Here is an 18,822-nt window from a genome sequence, read left to right as displayed (position 1 = left end):
TATTCTATTAATTCTCCAGCATGACCAATTGATAATAGTTATGTCCATTAATTATTTTAACATTACATACCTTTAAATATATTAACTGCTTCGAAATATAGATAACCATTGTCAATCAATTGGGCCCCACCAACCTGTTAACTGTTTCAATAAGTTTTAATTAATCAAAAATAAAACAGCAATTAAATAAAGATGTGTCGATTTATATGTTTCCTAATAATCTTGAACAAAACCAAAAATCTTTCTTCTAAGGGGGTGACTGGTTTTCCCGCTACCACCCGCAAACGCAGCTTTTGCAGTTCATAGCGGGTGTTGGCGTTTCGAAACAATCACAGAAAACACTATAAATCGCTTCAAACCGCTCCGAACCTCTTAAAATCAAAAAGCTGGTTCCAGCTAGCGTTTGCGGTTGCGGGCGGTTGCGGGAGGGCAATTTTTTTTAAAAAAACAACATAATAAATAAAAATAATACTAAAAATATCCAATAAAAATTTTCAATTGAAATATTAGAAATTGTAAAATGTATTCATATTATATTTTAATTTATATCATAAAAACTCAAAACTAAAATATTTTCTATAAATTTTTAAAATTTGATAATATGATTTTATAAATATAAATTTTATATTTATCATATTATTATGATTTTTAATATTTTTATAATTACATAAAATATAAATATTATTAAATTATTATTTAACAGATGTTGCGTTTGGTAGTTTACCAGTCATAAGAGTCCCGCAAACGCAACAATTTCTAACAGCTGTACCAGTCGTACAAATCTTTAGAAAATACTTAAAACCGCAACCACCCGCATCCGCAAACTCCCGCAACCGCAACCGCAACCGCTGCGGTTACACCAGTCAGACCCTAAATCTAACTACTTTTTAAATTTTCTACTTTCCAAACTTAAGCTATATCGATTTGTGTTCCTAATAAAATGAATCATATCATTTTTTCCGGTATATATCCAAATTGTAAATATTTTACACAAACACTAAGTTTATCAATTAACAAACTACATGATATTAAAATAGGATTTAACATGGTTTCAGTGGACTTTTAATAGAAATAAATTTTCATATAAACTCATTTAGTTTAATAGGTTTTAAATAGGTTATTCGATTAAAAATATTTATTATGTGATTTTATTTAAAGTTAGTGAAGACCCCATATATATGTATATATATAACAGAATATATTAAAATTGTTTTTCAAACTTTTTGCAAGATTTTTGGTCGGTTTTCGGTGCGGGTTGGTTTAATATTGGTTTTCGAATATAACACTTTAAAAACCGTTCGAGTATATTGGTTAGATCTAATAGAATATGAGACTTTGATTTTCGAGTCTTCTGAGTCGGTTTTTTTTGGGTACAAATATCTTTGACTAATTTTTTTAGGTAACTACGAAGAAAATATAATATATTGCAAATTTTAGGAATAAAATTTAAAAGTAATTTATAAAATGAATATGACACAAGTGTATAGTTATGCAACTTGACATATTGAACATAGTTATTAAAAATTATCTAATCTATTAAATTAATATTAAACACAAATATGATTAGAAAAAACAAATATGAAACTAAAATTTTCAAAAAAAACTAAAACAAAAGATATATCCGCCCTTTTAAGGGCGGATCAGAATTTATTGGATTTGTTGCTTTGTATATTTGTATGGGTCTTCCAAAAATTAAATTGGATATGATATTTTTTTCCCTAATTGAGTTCAATTATAGACTACTAATATACATTATTATCAAACAATTACTATAATTTGTTAAATTTTTTAACAATTTTAGAATTAGTTAATTTTTTAATAAAACACGTACTTAAGTTTAGAAATAAAATGTGGGAAATTAAAATTGTTATAATAGAGGAAACTACAAAAAATATAACATGTTGCAAACTTTATAAATAAAAATTAAAAATAGATTTCCGAAACACATATGATATAAGTACTTATGAAACGTGATTTATTTAATATAGTTACATAAAATTATCTATTCTATTCAATTCATATCATACAAAAATTATGATTATACAAACACATAAACATAAAAATTATATTGCTTAAAAAAAATAAAAACCAAAAAATACCCGCCCTAAGTACAAAAATATGATTATACAAACACATAAACATAAAAATTATATTGCTTAAAAAAATAAAAACCAAAAATATACCCGCCCTCTTAGGGCGGGTGAGTCTCTAGTATACTCTTAAAACTTAACTAAAAAAAAAGAATCATTACTTCCAATCTGAAAGAAATTTAAAAACGTTGCCTGGTTGCTAAAGTTATTTAAAATTGATGTAAACCACATTAATCCTTTGCACCACACTAACCATTTATTGTTACTAAATGCAACAAGTCAGCAAGCCCGAATGTCACAGATAGTTAGAAATTGTCTTTCTCATGATCGTTATAGATGCTAACATTTCATTTACTAATTAACAAATTGACTTTTTACTAGGAAGATTTGGTGAAATTGTTCCATTCCGGTTAAAATAGAAGTTGTCCATTAAATAGAGGAATTTAGGAACCATTTATAGTTTTTAGATAAAAAAACATATTTAGACATATTAAGATTCGTTGATATTCTAAATAAGGGTGGACAAACAAGAATTTCGTTATGAACACATAAAATCTTCCATTATAACAAAACTAATATAGAAAATAATTTTATGTTTCTTATTTTAATATACATCTTTTTGAGAGACCTTGAAACCAAAGTAACACATACTACTTGCACCTCTATATCTTAAAAATCAACATGGTAATTTTAAAAATATATATTAGATACTCACTAATTATTTTACCAAAAATTGACACTTCACCCTTATTTTTAATAAAATTTATAAAATTTGAAACGTAACCATCTTTCTATTATTTGAACTAATATATTAGTAAAAGTTTTATAGTTCATATATAGTTATGTTCTCTATATAAAACATCAACTTTGTTTTATGTTTAAATTTCAACTAAATTAATTTTGTTATGACTATCGGCTTTTTATTCTATTTTTATTAAATCGATTAGTAACAACCACTTATGCTGTTACACTTTGAACTAAAAAACTTCAAACAAAGTAATGCACTACAGTCACTAACCACTATAAAAAAAGATCAGAAAATATAATTTTTAATATATTTTTATTTTCATAATTAACATATTTTATTTGTTAAGACCATAAAATAATTTATAAATTTATGTAAAGTATAACATACGAATCCGGCGCGTAGCGCCGGAAAATCACTAATATACTATAAGATCCAAGAAAATTGATGATTTTCTATATGCGGAGATACCCTCCAAAACAGATTATCCAAATTTCTAAAGATTGATTGAGTTGGAAAAATATCTGGATTTCATATGACTTGTGAAAGTGTCCATATTTGCACCATTGGAGGGAATTCAAACACATATGGTTTATTGTTTTCTCATGTGCCCCACATCGGATATAATGTATCTCTCCTTGAATCTCTCTTGTTCGTATTTTTGTCTTTACTGCTATACATTTTGATGCTAGTTGCGAGAGCAAGTGATCTAATTTCGGAGGACAACGTATTTTTTCAGTTGTGAGCCTTCAGGGCATCAATTGTGGGTCCATACTCTGGCAATTTTTTTCTCTATATGGATAAACTCTTTCCATTTGATATCCATATTTAACTGTATATTTTCCATTATTAGTAGAATGCCATCCATCTTTGTCTGCTATATGTGACTGGTTCAGTGGTATACTTTCAATAATCTTCGCATCATGGGGTCTACCAATGACCAAATTACCTGAGTTCCATGTTAGTGAAGTAACATTGATAAGAGAGTCCAGTGAAGTAACATTGATAAGAGAGTCCACTGAAAGGTCAGAGTAAATGTTTTGATTAATTTTATTTGCGGTCTCGGGCAAATGGTTAGCAGCCAAGGATCATTTCATACTGAAATAGATGACCCTGATTCCATCATTTTAATTAGTCATTTACTAACCAGAGATCTAGTAGAGACAATACTACACCATCCATATGATGGTGATTATGATCTAATCGGATTCAGAGGCGATGCATTCTTGAAATATTGTCCTTTAAAAACTCTCGAGAACATGGTGTTTGGTTTTTCAAACCAAAATTGCTCACCAAGCATATAGCCGCATTGAAATATATTAGATTTTTAAACCCCAACCCTATTTCATCCTTATGATAACATAATTTATCCCATGACTTCCAATGCATGCCTTTTGAATTTCCTCTTGAACTCCACCAAAATTATGCTACTGCATTCATTATACGCTTTACTCATATCCGTTTAAATTGCCATAAACTTATTTTCACAAGATTTACAAGTCCCTTAACCCATGGAACACCTACTGAGTTATAAAAATATTATCTGATATTAATCTCCCTGCCACGAAAGCTGATTGTGTTTCCGAAATAAGTGTGGGAAGGCAGGCTCTACGCCTCTGACACAATGCCTTTGAAATTATTTTGTATCCGACAGTACAGAGATTTATTTATCATGTTTAACCTTGAATCTATTTTTCCCGAAGTTAAAAAATTATTGATCAGATTCAACAGGTCCTTTTTATAAGATTCCAAGATGTTGAAAGAAAAAATGCAGTCATTCCATTCGGACGACTAATTGTTTCAATGGAAAATGTTAAAAAATCAGGTGAGCCATTTAGTGAGATGAACCATCTTTAAATTCTCATACATCAAAAATATAAACATCACAAAATAAAATGGGAGAAACATAGTAATCTATCTTATTAAAACAGAAATATTACAACTTTTTCTAGGTGAATTTTAAAGGTGGACCTCTTAAATTTAAATTAAACATCTAATCCTTATTTATAATACATACCATATACAATTTCCACATACATATGATTACATGTGGATTTAATATGTACCATTATTACATGTCGATTTATATACTAAGATATAATACGTACCATTGCTATGAAACTAAATCTTACTTTTATATTGCAATTATACATAATTCATATGTTTGTCCATATTGCAACTATATATAATATATAGATATAATATATAGATTGTCCATATTGCAATTATATATAATATATAGATATAATATATAGATATAATATATAGATACCATTCTTCTAAAATACGTACCATTCATCTGTTTGTCCATATTGAAATTATATATAATATATATATAGTTAGAATACTAAGATACATATGAATCGTAACATACACAGCAATTAGATACTAAGTTACTGAGAATATATGTTCTAGAAATTATATATATAATATATATATAGTAAGATACATATATATTGCAATTATATATAATTCATCTTAAGATTGGTCCATATTGTTCCTGTAAAAAATCGAATCTCTCAATTTTAAAATATACACTAAATAATCTTTTATAGCAAAACTACTTCTCCAAGTTGATTTAACATGCCTACAATATCAGATTTAATAATATCGCAAGTTTTAAAAATCGGTTATGGAAAACCACTTCTCCAAGTGGATTTAACATGCCTACAATATCTGATTTAATAATATCACAAGTTTTAAAAATCGGTTATGGAAAATATTCTTCTCCAAGTTTATTCTATCAAACCTAAAATCTAGGAAACAATAAAATCGATGTTCTGCTATATTACTATGGTTAATGTAATTGATTATCGAATATTCTTTTCCTTTAAAAATACAGTCAATATTCTTGTATAGAAAACTCATTTCTCCAAGTTTTTTAAATAATCAGTTATGGAAAATCCCCTTCTCCAAGTATATCTTACCCTAAGCTAAAATCTAGGAGTCAATCAAATTGTAATATTTGTATTTATTATGGTTGATTTAATTGAATGTTAAATATTCTTTTTGACCTCACAAAAATTTGTCCATAAATACTCGACTTCCTATTCACCATACGACATTCACAAAACTCCCAATTAAACAAATGTCGAAACCTAGCACTTTAGTTATGATAGATGGTGTGAAACCTTTAAGAAACAATTGGAAAATTCGAGTTAAAGTTCTTCATTGTCGGAAACAAAACACCGGTTTTGGAGGCGACACATTTGAGTACATCCTCGCAGATGAATCTGTACTTGCATTTGTTTCAGCTTTTATAAGTTTTTTTCTATTCTATTGGTTTATAAATCTGTTCTTTTTTTTTTGTTTTATACGGTGTAAAGATTGCAGCTGCGTGTCAAAGGAATCAGATTTATCGTCTGCAACGTGATTTACCAGTTGGAGAGTGGAAGACTATCGAAACTTTTAAAGTTACGGCTGCTTCTGGAAAATATCGACCAACTGCACATCAATACAAGTTGAATTTTTCAGGAGAGACCGTGGTAACCAAATGTGATTATTTATTTGATAATCCATATCTTTGTAATGTACTAAATCAAAATCAAAATTAGACCTCAGATATAAAATTCACTTTGAAATTATGTAATAATTGTTTTAAAAAATTAAACTATGTAATGAACAAAATCAAAACACATTGTTTATTTAAACACATTAGTACACATTGTTTATTTAAACACATTAGAACACATTTTTATTTCTCAAAATTTAAAATTAGTACACATAGCAATCATGTATAACATTTATTACGAACAAAGATAAAAAAAATTGACACCCGCTCGGTCGAGCGGGTCATGATCTAGTTAAACAGTATATTAGAACACTAGCAAATCTAATATATCTTTAAAATGTAAATGAAGTGCCTGACCCCTAAAAAGGAGTAGTGTGTCCACTTACATGAAATTCTGTCAATTTTTAACATAACAATAATGTTATAAAATACATTTACTTTTATGTCTCTTTATTTAGAAACTATATTTCCTCTCATTTACTTGTTTCATTTTAATATATTTTTAATATTTGAATTTTCTTACTTAAGTTCTTACATACATATAGTATGATTAGCACTTATATATATATATATATATTCTTTAAAAAAATTGTAATACAAATATCTAGTTCAGGTACTATATATTTAAAATCAAAAATAAGTTTTAGAAAATTAAGTTATATTTGAAGTTTTAATTAAAAATTAATTGTCTTTGAATCTATTATATGTATATTTATTTATATGTTGTCTATATATATGTTTATTTTTGTATATTTTTGTTCTTTTACATATAAACTGGTATCCAAACGCGAACCAAACTCACGAAGATCCGAATAAACCAATTTTTTTTAAATAATTTCTCTATAAATCTTGATGTACATCAAAATTTAACCTATGGTTCCAATACTTAAATTATAACAAATAATCTAATTAAAAGAGAAAATCCGAGTCTAATAAGTAATATTTGTATATAATATCGCGAAATCAAATCTTCATTTTTTGCATATTGAAAAAAAAATTTAAATATAAATCTGAAATTTTTTTAAATTAATAACTTTATAAATTTAGAAACTATCATAGTCTCAACATTATTAATTTACAGAGTTTCTAATATATATTCAATTTAATATCTCAAATAATTATTATATATTTAAAATGATTTCTTTTTATGTATGCTTTGAATAAAATTTTACATTCCTGGCACTATAATTATTTAAAAAATATTTAAATAATGAAAATAGAAATATAGATTTATATATATTATTTTAAACTTGTACAGTATTTTGGACCATTCTTTTCACTTTCAGCATATATTTTCGCAAAAAACATAGATTTTAGACTGTTTGATCCCTTTGATCCCCACCCTTGTACCTCTGTATCTAGTATTAATGTTTAAATCCGTCTAAGCGTATGTAGCGGTAAATCCAGCTAAAATTATTATGCTACGTAGCTAACAATATAAAACCACATTGAATACCTATAAAGTATAAACACACAATGTATGGTTGATTATTGAATAGTGTCTAAACACCAGCTAGACTGACGGACGTCTAAACCACATTTTGGTTGTTTTCAAATTCATGTTAGGGTCTCCTATTAGACGGACCGGTAGGGTTTGTACGGATATATACGGCCAGACTCCATTGAATCCAAGTTACAGTAGTTATAGCCGCAACTCTTTTACTACTAGACAAACTCAACGTTTCATCTTTTTTTTTTTAATTTCAATAGTCGGTTATTCGAATTTGAGGCGACACAAAGTATTGCATACATACCTTTATATTTTATAGCCAGAACATTTTCTGAAATAGCGAAGAACCATTGTAGATTTCTTCTAGTTTTATTGAATGTTCTTAAACTAGGTGCAATATACCTTTTCAATTATATATATATATATATATATAGTTGTTATAGTGTCACGAGCTTAGCCTTAAACGGGCAGAAGTGGGATGCTCTGCTTGTGTCTAAAGAAGTTTTCTTGATCAACCTTTGATTTGATCTTCACCAATCTATTAAATTTTTCTTTGAAGTACTTTGCTCCCCAGACACGAGCTTGTTCATAGTTAATCTTTGCGTTTTTCGTGTTCTTTCCCAGGTCAAGATCACGGTAGTTCACATAGGCTTGTCGTGGATTGCTTGAGACATAAGGCATCATGTAACTGTACAGATTTCTTATCCAATTTATGTGCCTGGTCGGGATTGTGTCACTGTTTGGCCAATACGTTATGGACTGGATCTTGAAGATGACACCTTTCCTATGCGGAAAAGGGATTTGTGACTCAGGAATTTCAGCCATAATTCCTCCGTAAGGATTCCATATCATCACGGAAGAGTCTTCTTCGAGCAACTTCTTGAACATCCCGATCAGCCCTGATTTGGGAATTGGGTTCTTGACAAAATCCGATTTGGCTTTGAAGTTGGTCTTTGGCTTAGGAGGCTTCCCTTGAAGCAAAACTTCAATAGGCGTTTGGCTTGGGAATTCAGAAATGTAAACAACTGATTCAATCCAGCTCATTTCAACACAATCTTTCCTTGTTAAACCTAGCTCTGGAAACCTCTTCTTCACTACTTTCATCAACATGCCTTTGTTTCCAAGAAACAGAGGATTGTATGACATGGTCACGGTCTTACTTCCGTTTGTTGCAGCTACGTTGAAGATCACTCGGATGAATAGCTCTTCAACAAGCTTGTCAGCTACCACTTGCCATTTTGAAAGGATCTTGTTGCCCACGTCTTGTTCTAATGTTTTGGTGACGGTGAAGACGGTTACCGTTTTGGGAACAGGAACAAGCTTAATCTTCCATGCTAGAATTATCCCGAAACTCGCTCCACCGCCTCCTCTGATGGCCCAAAACATATCCTCACCCATCGAGGTTCTATTGAGTAATTTACCGTTGGCATCAACGATCTTTGCATCTATCACGTTATCTCTACCGAGACCGTATTTCCTCATCATAGTACCGTAAGCACCTCCTGTTATCTGCCCTCCTATGCCTATGCTCGAGCACAAACCCGCCGGAAACCCATGAACTCGGCTCTTTTCTGCAATCCTACAGCCCACAAACCAGTTACAGTATCAAATGTTTGATTTCTGATAGATTTGTGGCTTTAGGGAGATGTATTCAATTTAATATTTGATGTGATTTGATTTTTAATGGAGTTTTAGATGATTTTAATAAGTTGCAGAGATTTAGGTGATTTGTGTTAAACTACTCTAGAATATCACCTAAAACAATGAGATTTGAGTTTTAATTTTTTTAACTAAGAAACTCCACCGAAACACCCTAAAATCTTCTCAAAACTTTAAAACTCCATAACTTAAAATATTTTCAATAACAGTGGATTTTAGAGTACTTTACGAAATGTCAAGTTCAATAACAAGGGATTTTAAATGAATTTTTAAAATTCATGTTTGAATAACAGTGGATTTGTCATTTTAATACAAATCACCTGAAACTCTCGGTTGAATATACCCCTTTAATTAATTTATACCTGTAGTAAAGTTCACCAAGAGTAGCCCCAGTTTCAGTTTGCACCCAAGCGCTGTTGTCTTTAATATTAACGTTGATCTTTCTCAGCTTTGACAGATCCATCAATATAAACGGTGTTTCCATCTCCGATACATAAGACAGGCCTTCCTAGTCGTGACCACCGCTTCTGAAACGAAGATGAATTCCAAGTTTCTTGGAACATATGACTGAAGCTTGGACGTGAGACTCGTCGATCGGTTTGAATATGAATTCGGGTTTAGGCATTGATCTTTTCAAGAACCGGAGATTCTGAGCCGTAGATTCCAAGACTCGTTATACATAGAGACGTTTTTGGAAGGGGCAAAGAACGTTTGCTCGAGTGGGAAATCGACATTTCTGTTTCTGTGGAGACAGTTGATGAAGTCATCTTGTAGAGAGGCTGGAGAAGTTGGTGTTATGGAGTTGAACGAAACAAATAGGTCTAAGAAGGATATGTAAGAAATTATCGGGATTAGTTTTGATATTACAATCCCTGCAGCCATTATAAGTATATCGAGAGAGAGGAGGAAGCTAACACTGATACAGAGAATTAGGCTTCCAGATATAGAAGTAGGATGTGTATATATGATTATTGTTTTGGTTAACAAAATATATTTATATGAATGTGATACGCGAGGTCCATTATTAAAGATTAGCTAGTTGTAAATTCATAATTATTTTATCATTATGTGACAGGCTGACAACCATTTTTTTATTTAGGTGATAACATTTTCACGTCTTGTTATATCAAGGTTCTAAAAATTGGTCTAGACGGCGCCTAGGCCCCCGCCTAGATGGTAACTCGGTCCTATCAAAAACTTTTTTAAAAAATTTGATATATACCGATTTGTACTATTCAAATTAGTTTAAACTATTTTAAATTGGTTAAAACGGTTAAATTAAATTTATCTAAATATGCTAAGTTAGTCAATAATATTATTATAGATCTACAAATTTGTCTAGTTTCTTATGCTTTGTATATTTAATTTTGATTACTCACTACAATAATTTTATAATTAAACTTAAAAATTATAAATTAAAATAAGCCATATAAATTTATAAAGTATATAAAATAAATCAATAACTAATTAACATCTAGACCTCGCGTAGGCCCCGAATAATTCGCCTAGTCGCTAGTCCTTTATAAAACACCTAGTTATTGTCTAGCGATTTTTAGAAAATTGCCTTATATAGATGGTTTTGTCATTTTATAAAAAAAGGATGGTTTTGTCAAAGTCTATCATTTGGATAGTGAATCGAGTTTGATTGATTAACGATTTAATAACATGCAGATTAGTAGAGTTAGAGTTTTCTCTTGCTAAAATATTTCGACAACGCTCTATTATTATATCGTTTCTAGATGACTTCTTCGATGGCGATTTTAGAAGAGACAGTATCAAGTGTTTTTTAGGACGAAGAAGATATAGATCTTTGATGATTCTCATGCGACTTTTCTAGGTTTAGGTCTAGATCCTTCGGAACACTGATGGACAATGGCGGAGGCACAAGCAGACACGAACTGACAGCTGTCAGTACGCAAAATTTATATAAAATTATTTTTAATTATTTTATATACTTTTTCAAATATAAGTATTATACTCATTTAGCTTTTGACTGTGCTTCTAGATTTCTTTTAGTCAACAGATTGCCCATTTAGATTATGTATTATAGATTATTTTCCCAAAGTGGAATATCCTCCTAAAAGTGAAGTTTCAAGAAATTATTATAATTTGATTGGTCGATTGTTTTTAATTTTATTTATTTAAATTAGTTTTTTTTTTTTTTTAACTTCTTATTTAAATTAGATTTATAAATTTAAGGTAAGTCTAAAATCATTTAACATCATTTGTCATATAGTCTAAAGAATATTACAAATAACAATTTATGGCAACTAAGTCTCTAAATTATAGAAAGATTAATAATGTTTTATTTATTACTTAATATTTATAAACTATAAAATATAATGAACGAATTTTTTATAGGATAATTATAATAGTTTTATACTCTACTTGATGAATTATATTCAAATATAATTATATAATAACCATTTTAAATATTACAAAATCCAAACATGTTTATTAATATTAGTTTTAAATTATTTATCGTTGTTTACATAATAAATTTATCAGAATTTTAAATAATTTATAAAATGTTATAAATTATTTATAAAAATATAAATCATACTGTATATTGATTGAGAAGTCACATAAGAGATTTTTATTACGTGTCGATCCTAAATAAACTCTTTAAATTGTTTATATTTGATTGACCGATGATTTTTAGTTTTATTTATTATAATTATATCTAAAAGGAAACGATAATTCAGTTACCACTCTATAAATAATCTACATAATATTAGAAACAAATATTATGGTAACTAATTGTTGAAACTATGAAAGAGTAATAATGTAATCAATTTTTATATATTTATAAATTACATAAAATAATAAACAAAAAATGTTTATTTGAATTGATATAATGATTTTATATTCGTATAGAAAGCCTTATATTTATATATAAAGTATCATAATAACTATTAATGTCTAATAAATTCCATGCATGCTTTATAAATCATTTATAAAATATAAATATATTTATAAAATTATAAATATATTTATAAAATTATTTATATTGGCTTATCAGATGTTTTAAATTATTATAAGAGATTCTAAGTCATTTATAGAAGCTTTGAGAAAAATTCTTATAATTTGAGCAAAATTCTTATAATTTCATTTGTCAATGATTTTTTATTTTTATTTATTTTAATCAAATCTAAAAAGACAATCAACCATTTTAACATAAAACTCACAATTGGTTAACAACAAATTTATTCATAAATTATCTCCAATGAACACACTATCATTTTTTTTGAACACACTATCTTATTAAAACACTATCTTATAGCCCAAAATCCATAATAACCGAAAACAAAATCTATTTAGATTTTTAAAAAATCTGTTAAGATTTAAAGAAAATTTATCTAGATTTAAAGAAAATATCTTTAGATTTAAAGAAAATCTCTTTAGATTTAATGAAAATCTATTTAGGTTATATGAAATTTAGAATAATGAAAATCAGGGAAGTATTTAGAAAGATGTTAAGACTGGGACGTAAATAATATAAAAAACTAATATCATAGTTCTGTATAAAGGTAAATATATTAATTATAGATATGTATTTTAAATGATTCTGGTAAACTTTTAATTAATTTAATTTATTTAAATAAATTTAATTGATAATATATCAACATATTTTTTTTATCATATCCTTCTTTAGTTCAAATCTTTCTTTAGTTCAAATTTATAATTAGATAGATCTTCTTGTCTTAAATAAAAGCTTAACATTTATCCTTCATTTTTTTTTTCAACAAACTTATCTTTCATCCATACTATAAAACAGTATCACGATAACAAATCTTTCAACATCTTTTGTAATAGTATATCCTAAAACTTAAAATAATGGCGAAAATAGCAATGAAGTTCGCTTTTGTTCTATTCATAGTTCTTATGTCTGGTAAATTCATATTTTATATGTATGAACAAAAATTAAAGAGGAAATGTAGAGAAAATTACATCTGATATGCTTCAATCTACATAATTTTCATTATATAGTCATTGTTACATTATATGATATTGATAGTTCAACAACACCTTTCAGGTTTGTATTTTGTAGCGATGACAATGGCTACAACACAAAATGTAGAAGCAGAAAATCAATTACCTAAAGAAGCTCATCAATTTATGTTGCAACATAAAACTTCGCAGCACGCTGAACAACCACAAGGTCTTCGTAATTGTAAGAAAAAGTGTATAAAATGTAATGTCACTGAAGTTAGCATTAATTGTTTTTGTGTGTGCTAATATTTATCATCACCATATAATCGAATAAATAAAATTTCCGTAGTAAATGCGTATATCTTCATACTATATATTAAATGAGAAGTCACTTTAGTGTTTACAGAATAAATTTATCATAATTTTAAAATAATTTATAAAATGTTATAAATTATTTATAAAAATATAAATCCTACTATATATTGATTGATAAGTCACATAAGTGACTTTTTATTACATGTCGATCCTAAATGAACTCTTCAAATTGTTATAATTTGATTGACCGATGATTTTTACTTTTATTTATTATAATTATATCTAAAAAGAAAGGATAGTTGAGTTACCACTTTCCAAATAATCTACATAATATTAGAAACAATTATTTATGGTAACTAATTTTTGAAACTATGAAAGAGTAATAATGGATAATATTTTTATATATTTATAAATTACATAAAATAATAAACAAAAATGTTTATTTTAATTGATATAATGATTTATATTCGTATAGAAGCCTTATATTTGTATATTAAAGTATCATAATAATTATTAATGTCTAATAAATTCCGTATGCATGCTTTATAAATCATTATAAAATAAAAATATTTTATAAATTATTTATATTGGCTTATCAGATGTTTTAAATTATTATAAGAGGTTCTAGTCATTTATAGAAGCTTTAGAAGAATTCTTATAATTTGAGAAAAATTCTTATAATTTCATTTGTCAATGATTTTTTCATTGTTTTTAATCCAAATCTAAAAAGACAATCTAGAACAATTAATGTTAATTTCCAAACATTTATATATTCTTATGCATAATCATTTATAGTATATTCAATAATAGCAGTATGTTGTTAAAAAGTGGTTGATAAATAAATATACTAGCTTTATTTTCTATTATAAACATTTGTAAAAATATTTAGTTTCCTTTATAAGTCATAACATACATATATAAAACATATAATTCTAATAAAATAATTGTAATAACTATTAATGCATGATATTGCGAGTTTATAAATTATTTAAAAACATAAATTGTATGGTACCGACAAACATGTATTATCATAAACTGTACCGACAAACATGTATTATCATAAAGTTGTCTGTAAAGTTCTCGGATTTGGGTCCAAGTTTAGAACATGTTAAAAATTTTCAATTACTTTAAAACATGTTTAGAAAAATTAACTAGTCTAAAACATGTGTAAAACGTGTTAAAATGGAGATAACACATGTTTGAATATTTACACTTAGTAGTACTCAAAATAGTAATAGTTTCTTCTTCATAGTAATACTTTTCCAAATTACAACATTTTTTAGTAATACAACCTCATAAGATTAAATTTATCAGTAATACCAGTGTATTTGGAGAGTTTGAGATTGTATATAACACATTGGCAGAAAAATATTTCGGAAAATATGTATTTTTCAAAATTCTTCTCACTATAGTCTTCTCATCAAGACATCAGTATGGAAGCATAAAGATATTTTCTATGGAAATGAGAAGTTTTCTATCAATTTGAGAATTTAAGAGTATTCTATGCTTAATTTGACAAATAAACACATATATGGACATATAATCACGTAATATATGAAATACATCTTCTTAAAATAAATAATAAGACGAAAATTAAGGTTCTTAGAAATATACATAATACATAGTAATTCAAGGTAGTACAAATTAGTACCTAGTAATCCATATTACACATAGTAGTTCCAGTGGTACCTAGTAGTCCATATTACACATAGTACATATATACTTAAATTTTTTCGCCACATCCACTTCAACATAACTTATTGAGTCAGGATTCTTCAACTTAAGCATGTACCAGTTGCAACCTTCTTTGGTTCCTCGACATTTTGCCACAAATCTCACAGTATCTGACTTAGTTGTTTCATAATCAAAACCATTCTTATGTGCACCCCTCTGAACTAGAACTTGCACGATTGTCTTAGTTCTGAATTCTTGACCTTAAACCAAATCGATACCATCATCCAATTTTTATCTACTACTGCCGTGGCTTTAACTACCGGTCTTGCGGCTTCAACTTCCACTCTTACTTATGTTCCTTTATACCCATGTTCTAAATTATCATGCATCTCAAAGATTTTTTGTTGTTCGGCTGTGTAGAGCGTGACCATGCCATTCATCTCATCTTTCTCAGTTCCATCTTCCTCAGTCCCATCTTCATTTGTTCCATCTTCCTCAGTTTCATCTGTATCAGCATCTTCTCAATCAGAAAGACCAACATAGCTATCATCAGTTCCATCATCCTCTCCTGAATGCGGTAGACCACCATTTGTATCCTCAATGTCATTGTTGATCTCCACATGTAGAACACTTATACATTTCTCATTATTCACTTGCACTAGATAACTCAAAACGTCTTCATCACACCAAATATATGATGGCTTGTTCGAATATAATACCATTGGAAAATAACTAATCTTCAGCATCCCATCTCCACCTATCTTATTTTTTCTGCATATACGCTCAACCAATCCAGAATATGTAACCTCTTCCACAAATGTCTTCATCACTAGAGTGTGAATTTTATCTTCTCCCGAGATCTATCTTATCTCAGCCCCATCCTTAATGTAACTTCCTCCGTAGTCAAAACATATGATTGTAATAGGAGAGGCCATAGATTTCCTTGAAAAAAATAAAATTATGATCAATTAACCATTTAAAGAATCTAAGTTGTCCAAGTACTTGGATACATAGTCGATCCAGTAATACTAGTAAAACACGTTTCACTTTAGTAGTACTAGTAGTTCCAGTAATTCCTATGAATTTTCACTTTTGTCGATTTAACCTTTTTAACCAACCACGCATGTATTATACAGCCCACAATATTGTCTACCACTACTGTAATGTATTAGTTTGCTTCAAAACAGTGAAAATAAGTAGAAATATAGATAATAGTCTTTAAACATCATTTTCATATTTGTTTTATACCAATATACCTAAAACTTTAGTTTTTCATTAGTTTAGTTTAGCTGTTTTAAAACGACCAAGAACGTGATACACAACATATATTATCGTTCAACACCATTTTAATGTATTTTTCCTTCACAACAGTGTTTAATATAGAGAAATACACAAAATCTTCTTTAAACATCATTTACATATTTGTTTAGAAATCTCACGATTTTTAAAAATAATCTTTTATATTTTCGGTTACCCATAATACAGACAACATAAACGATACATTCTTACCAAAACAATTATGAAAAACACTACTAATTTACCTCAATATTCACTTTCAAAATCACCAAAATTGAGCTTATGAAGAGAAGAAGGTCGAATGTGGTTAGAGAAGAAAGAAGAAGATGGACAATTGTTAGAAGGAGAGAGGTGGTCTTGAAGTGGGGACTGCAAACAAGGTTTTATGAGAGAAGGATCTACGGGTCAGATTAAAATAATATAGAAAATGGTATCTACGATATTATTTTTATAATATAAAGAAAGAGAAAAAAGGTGGGATCCATTTCTGAGATATAAACTAATATTAAAAGAAAGAGTAATAGGGTAAGGAGAAATATGTGGGATAGTTAGAAAAATTTAGGTAATAAAAATATATTTTTTACTGTGGTAAATAAGAATACTTTCTATTTTTTATTTCTTTTATAAAACCAACCACTTAAATCTCCTTCGCACCAAAAAAGAAAAGAAAAGTAAAAACTCTCTCTCCTCAATTCTCTCTGCCTTCTCTCTAGAACTTCTTAAAGGTTCCTCCATTCACCGGCTCCGGCTGCTTCCACAGAGCCGGAGTTGGGTTTCGTTTTCTCGTTTCTTTGGTTTGTCTTGATTTTCCTTTTCATCGGCGGTTTGCATGTTGATTTTGATGGTGCTTCATGGTCACGGATAAGCAAGATCAAAGGTTGGGGTTTGTCTTCAAGTTGCATGCACCTTATCTCCTTTGCTGATGTCTTTGGCTGCTCTCCGTTTCGATCCTCCATCCGTTTTGCTTCTCAAAACTGATGCTTGAATGGTTTGTGGTGATTCGCTCCCTGTCTTCATCTCAGAGGTGTGATCGAGCCCTCGTATCTCACAAAGCTTCTTTCTTGGCGTTTGCATGTTTGCATCTTGCTCTTCAGCTTCCTTGGCGTTTGCATGTCGCTCTTCAGTTGAGTTTGACTCCGCCATTAAATCTCGCCGTATCCGGTTTCAAGTAAGAACGAAGTGTTCTGTTCTCCGGATTGAAGCTTAGGTTTTCTTGTGTCAATTTGCTACGCTTATCCACTATGGGAGGTTTCAAGTTCTTCATCAAAGATTTCTATTGGAGTTGGTGTACTTCACTTTGGAGCTTTCTTCCTCTTCATTTTGTTGGTTTTCAAGTCTTGCTTTAGCTAGTTATCTCAATCATCATGCATGTTTCCCTTGTTAAAGGTTCTGTTTCCGGAGAACTCTGTTTTTGCCGGCTTACTTTCCGGGGAAATCTATTTTCGCCCGGCTTTGTTGTATGTTCCATGTTTCTCTAAATCAATATAATCATGTTTAGTGTGAAAAAAAAAATCTCCTTCACACCATTGCACCGCCGTTGCCGCAACTCACTTCATTCTACTGCCATTGCTGTTCACTCCATCTCCACCATCAAAGTCAATTTCTCATCCTATACCAACACAACCTCACCAATTTATTAGATAATAATTGTAGTTTTATTTATTTTTGTTTTATATTTTTTATAGAACTTCTATATATTTTGTTATATGTAATCTATATTTGGTAATTCTATTTATTTTGAGTTTTATTTATATTTATGTTTTTGTTTTTTTTTTTGAAAAAACAATTGATTGTCGGAAGTTTATCGGATACATTTCTCGGAAGTTCATCGAGATTTGCGATCATTTTCTGAAAAATAATCCCGACGATATTTGTAAACGGAAATTACCTACTAGCTTCCGACAAACAGAAATTACCGAGAACCAAACTCCCACAAAACCTTGATAGTCGGAAAAAGGTGGAAAATTCCCATTACCTACAACCTTCTGAGTAATCCGACTGTCGGAGTACGAACCTTATTCTTGTAGTGAAGAGATATATAATGTGAAGGAAAAACAGTAGCTTTTAATGGCAACATGGGAAAACACAAACATAAGAAACCATAGTTTCTAATACCTTTCATATTTCAATTCAAAACTTAAGAATCAAA

The 18,822-nt window shown here is 28.9% G+C and overlaps 1 pseudogene; it reads right to left on the bottom strand.

Moving 5' to 3' along the window:
- Nucleotides 1-8,255: 8,255 nt before the first annotated feature.
- LOC108808034 (berberine bridge enzyme-like 26) lies at nt 8,256-17,629 on the bottom strand (annotated as a pseudogene).
- Between the last annotated feature and the right edge of the window lie 1,193 nt (nt 17,630-18,822).

The sequence above is a fragment of the Raphanus sativus genome, chromosome 6, assembly GCF_000801105.2.
Source record: "Raphanus sativus cultivar WK10039 chromosome 6, ASM80110v3, whole genome shotgun sequence".
Taxonomy (NCBI): Eukaryota; Viridiplantae; Streptophyta; class Magnoliopsida; order Brassicales; family Brassicaceae; genus Raphanus; species Raphanus sativus.
The sequence above is the reverse complement of the archived record's forward strand: the minus strand, read 5'-3'. Positions and strand labels throughout refer to the sequence as shown.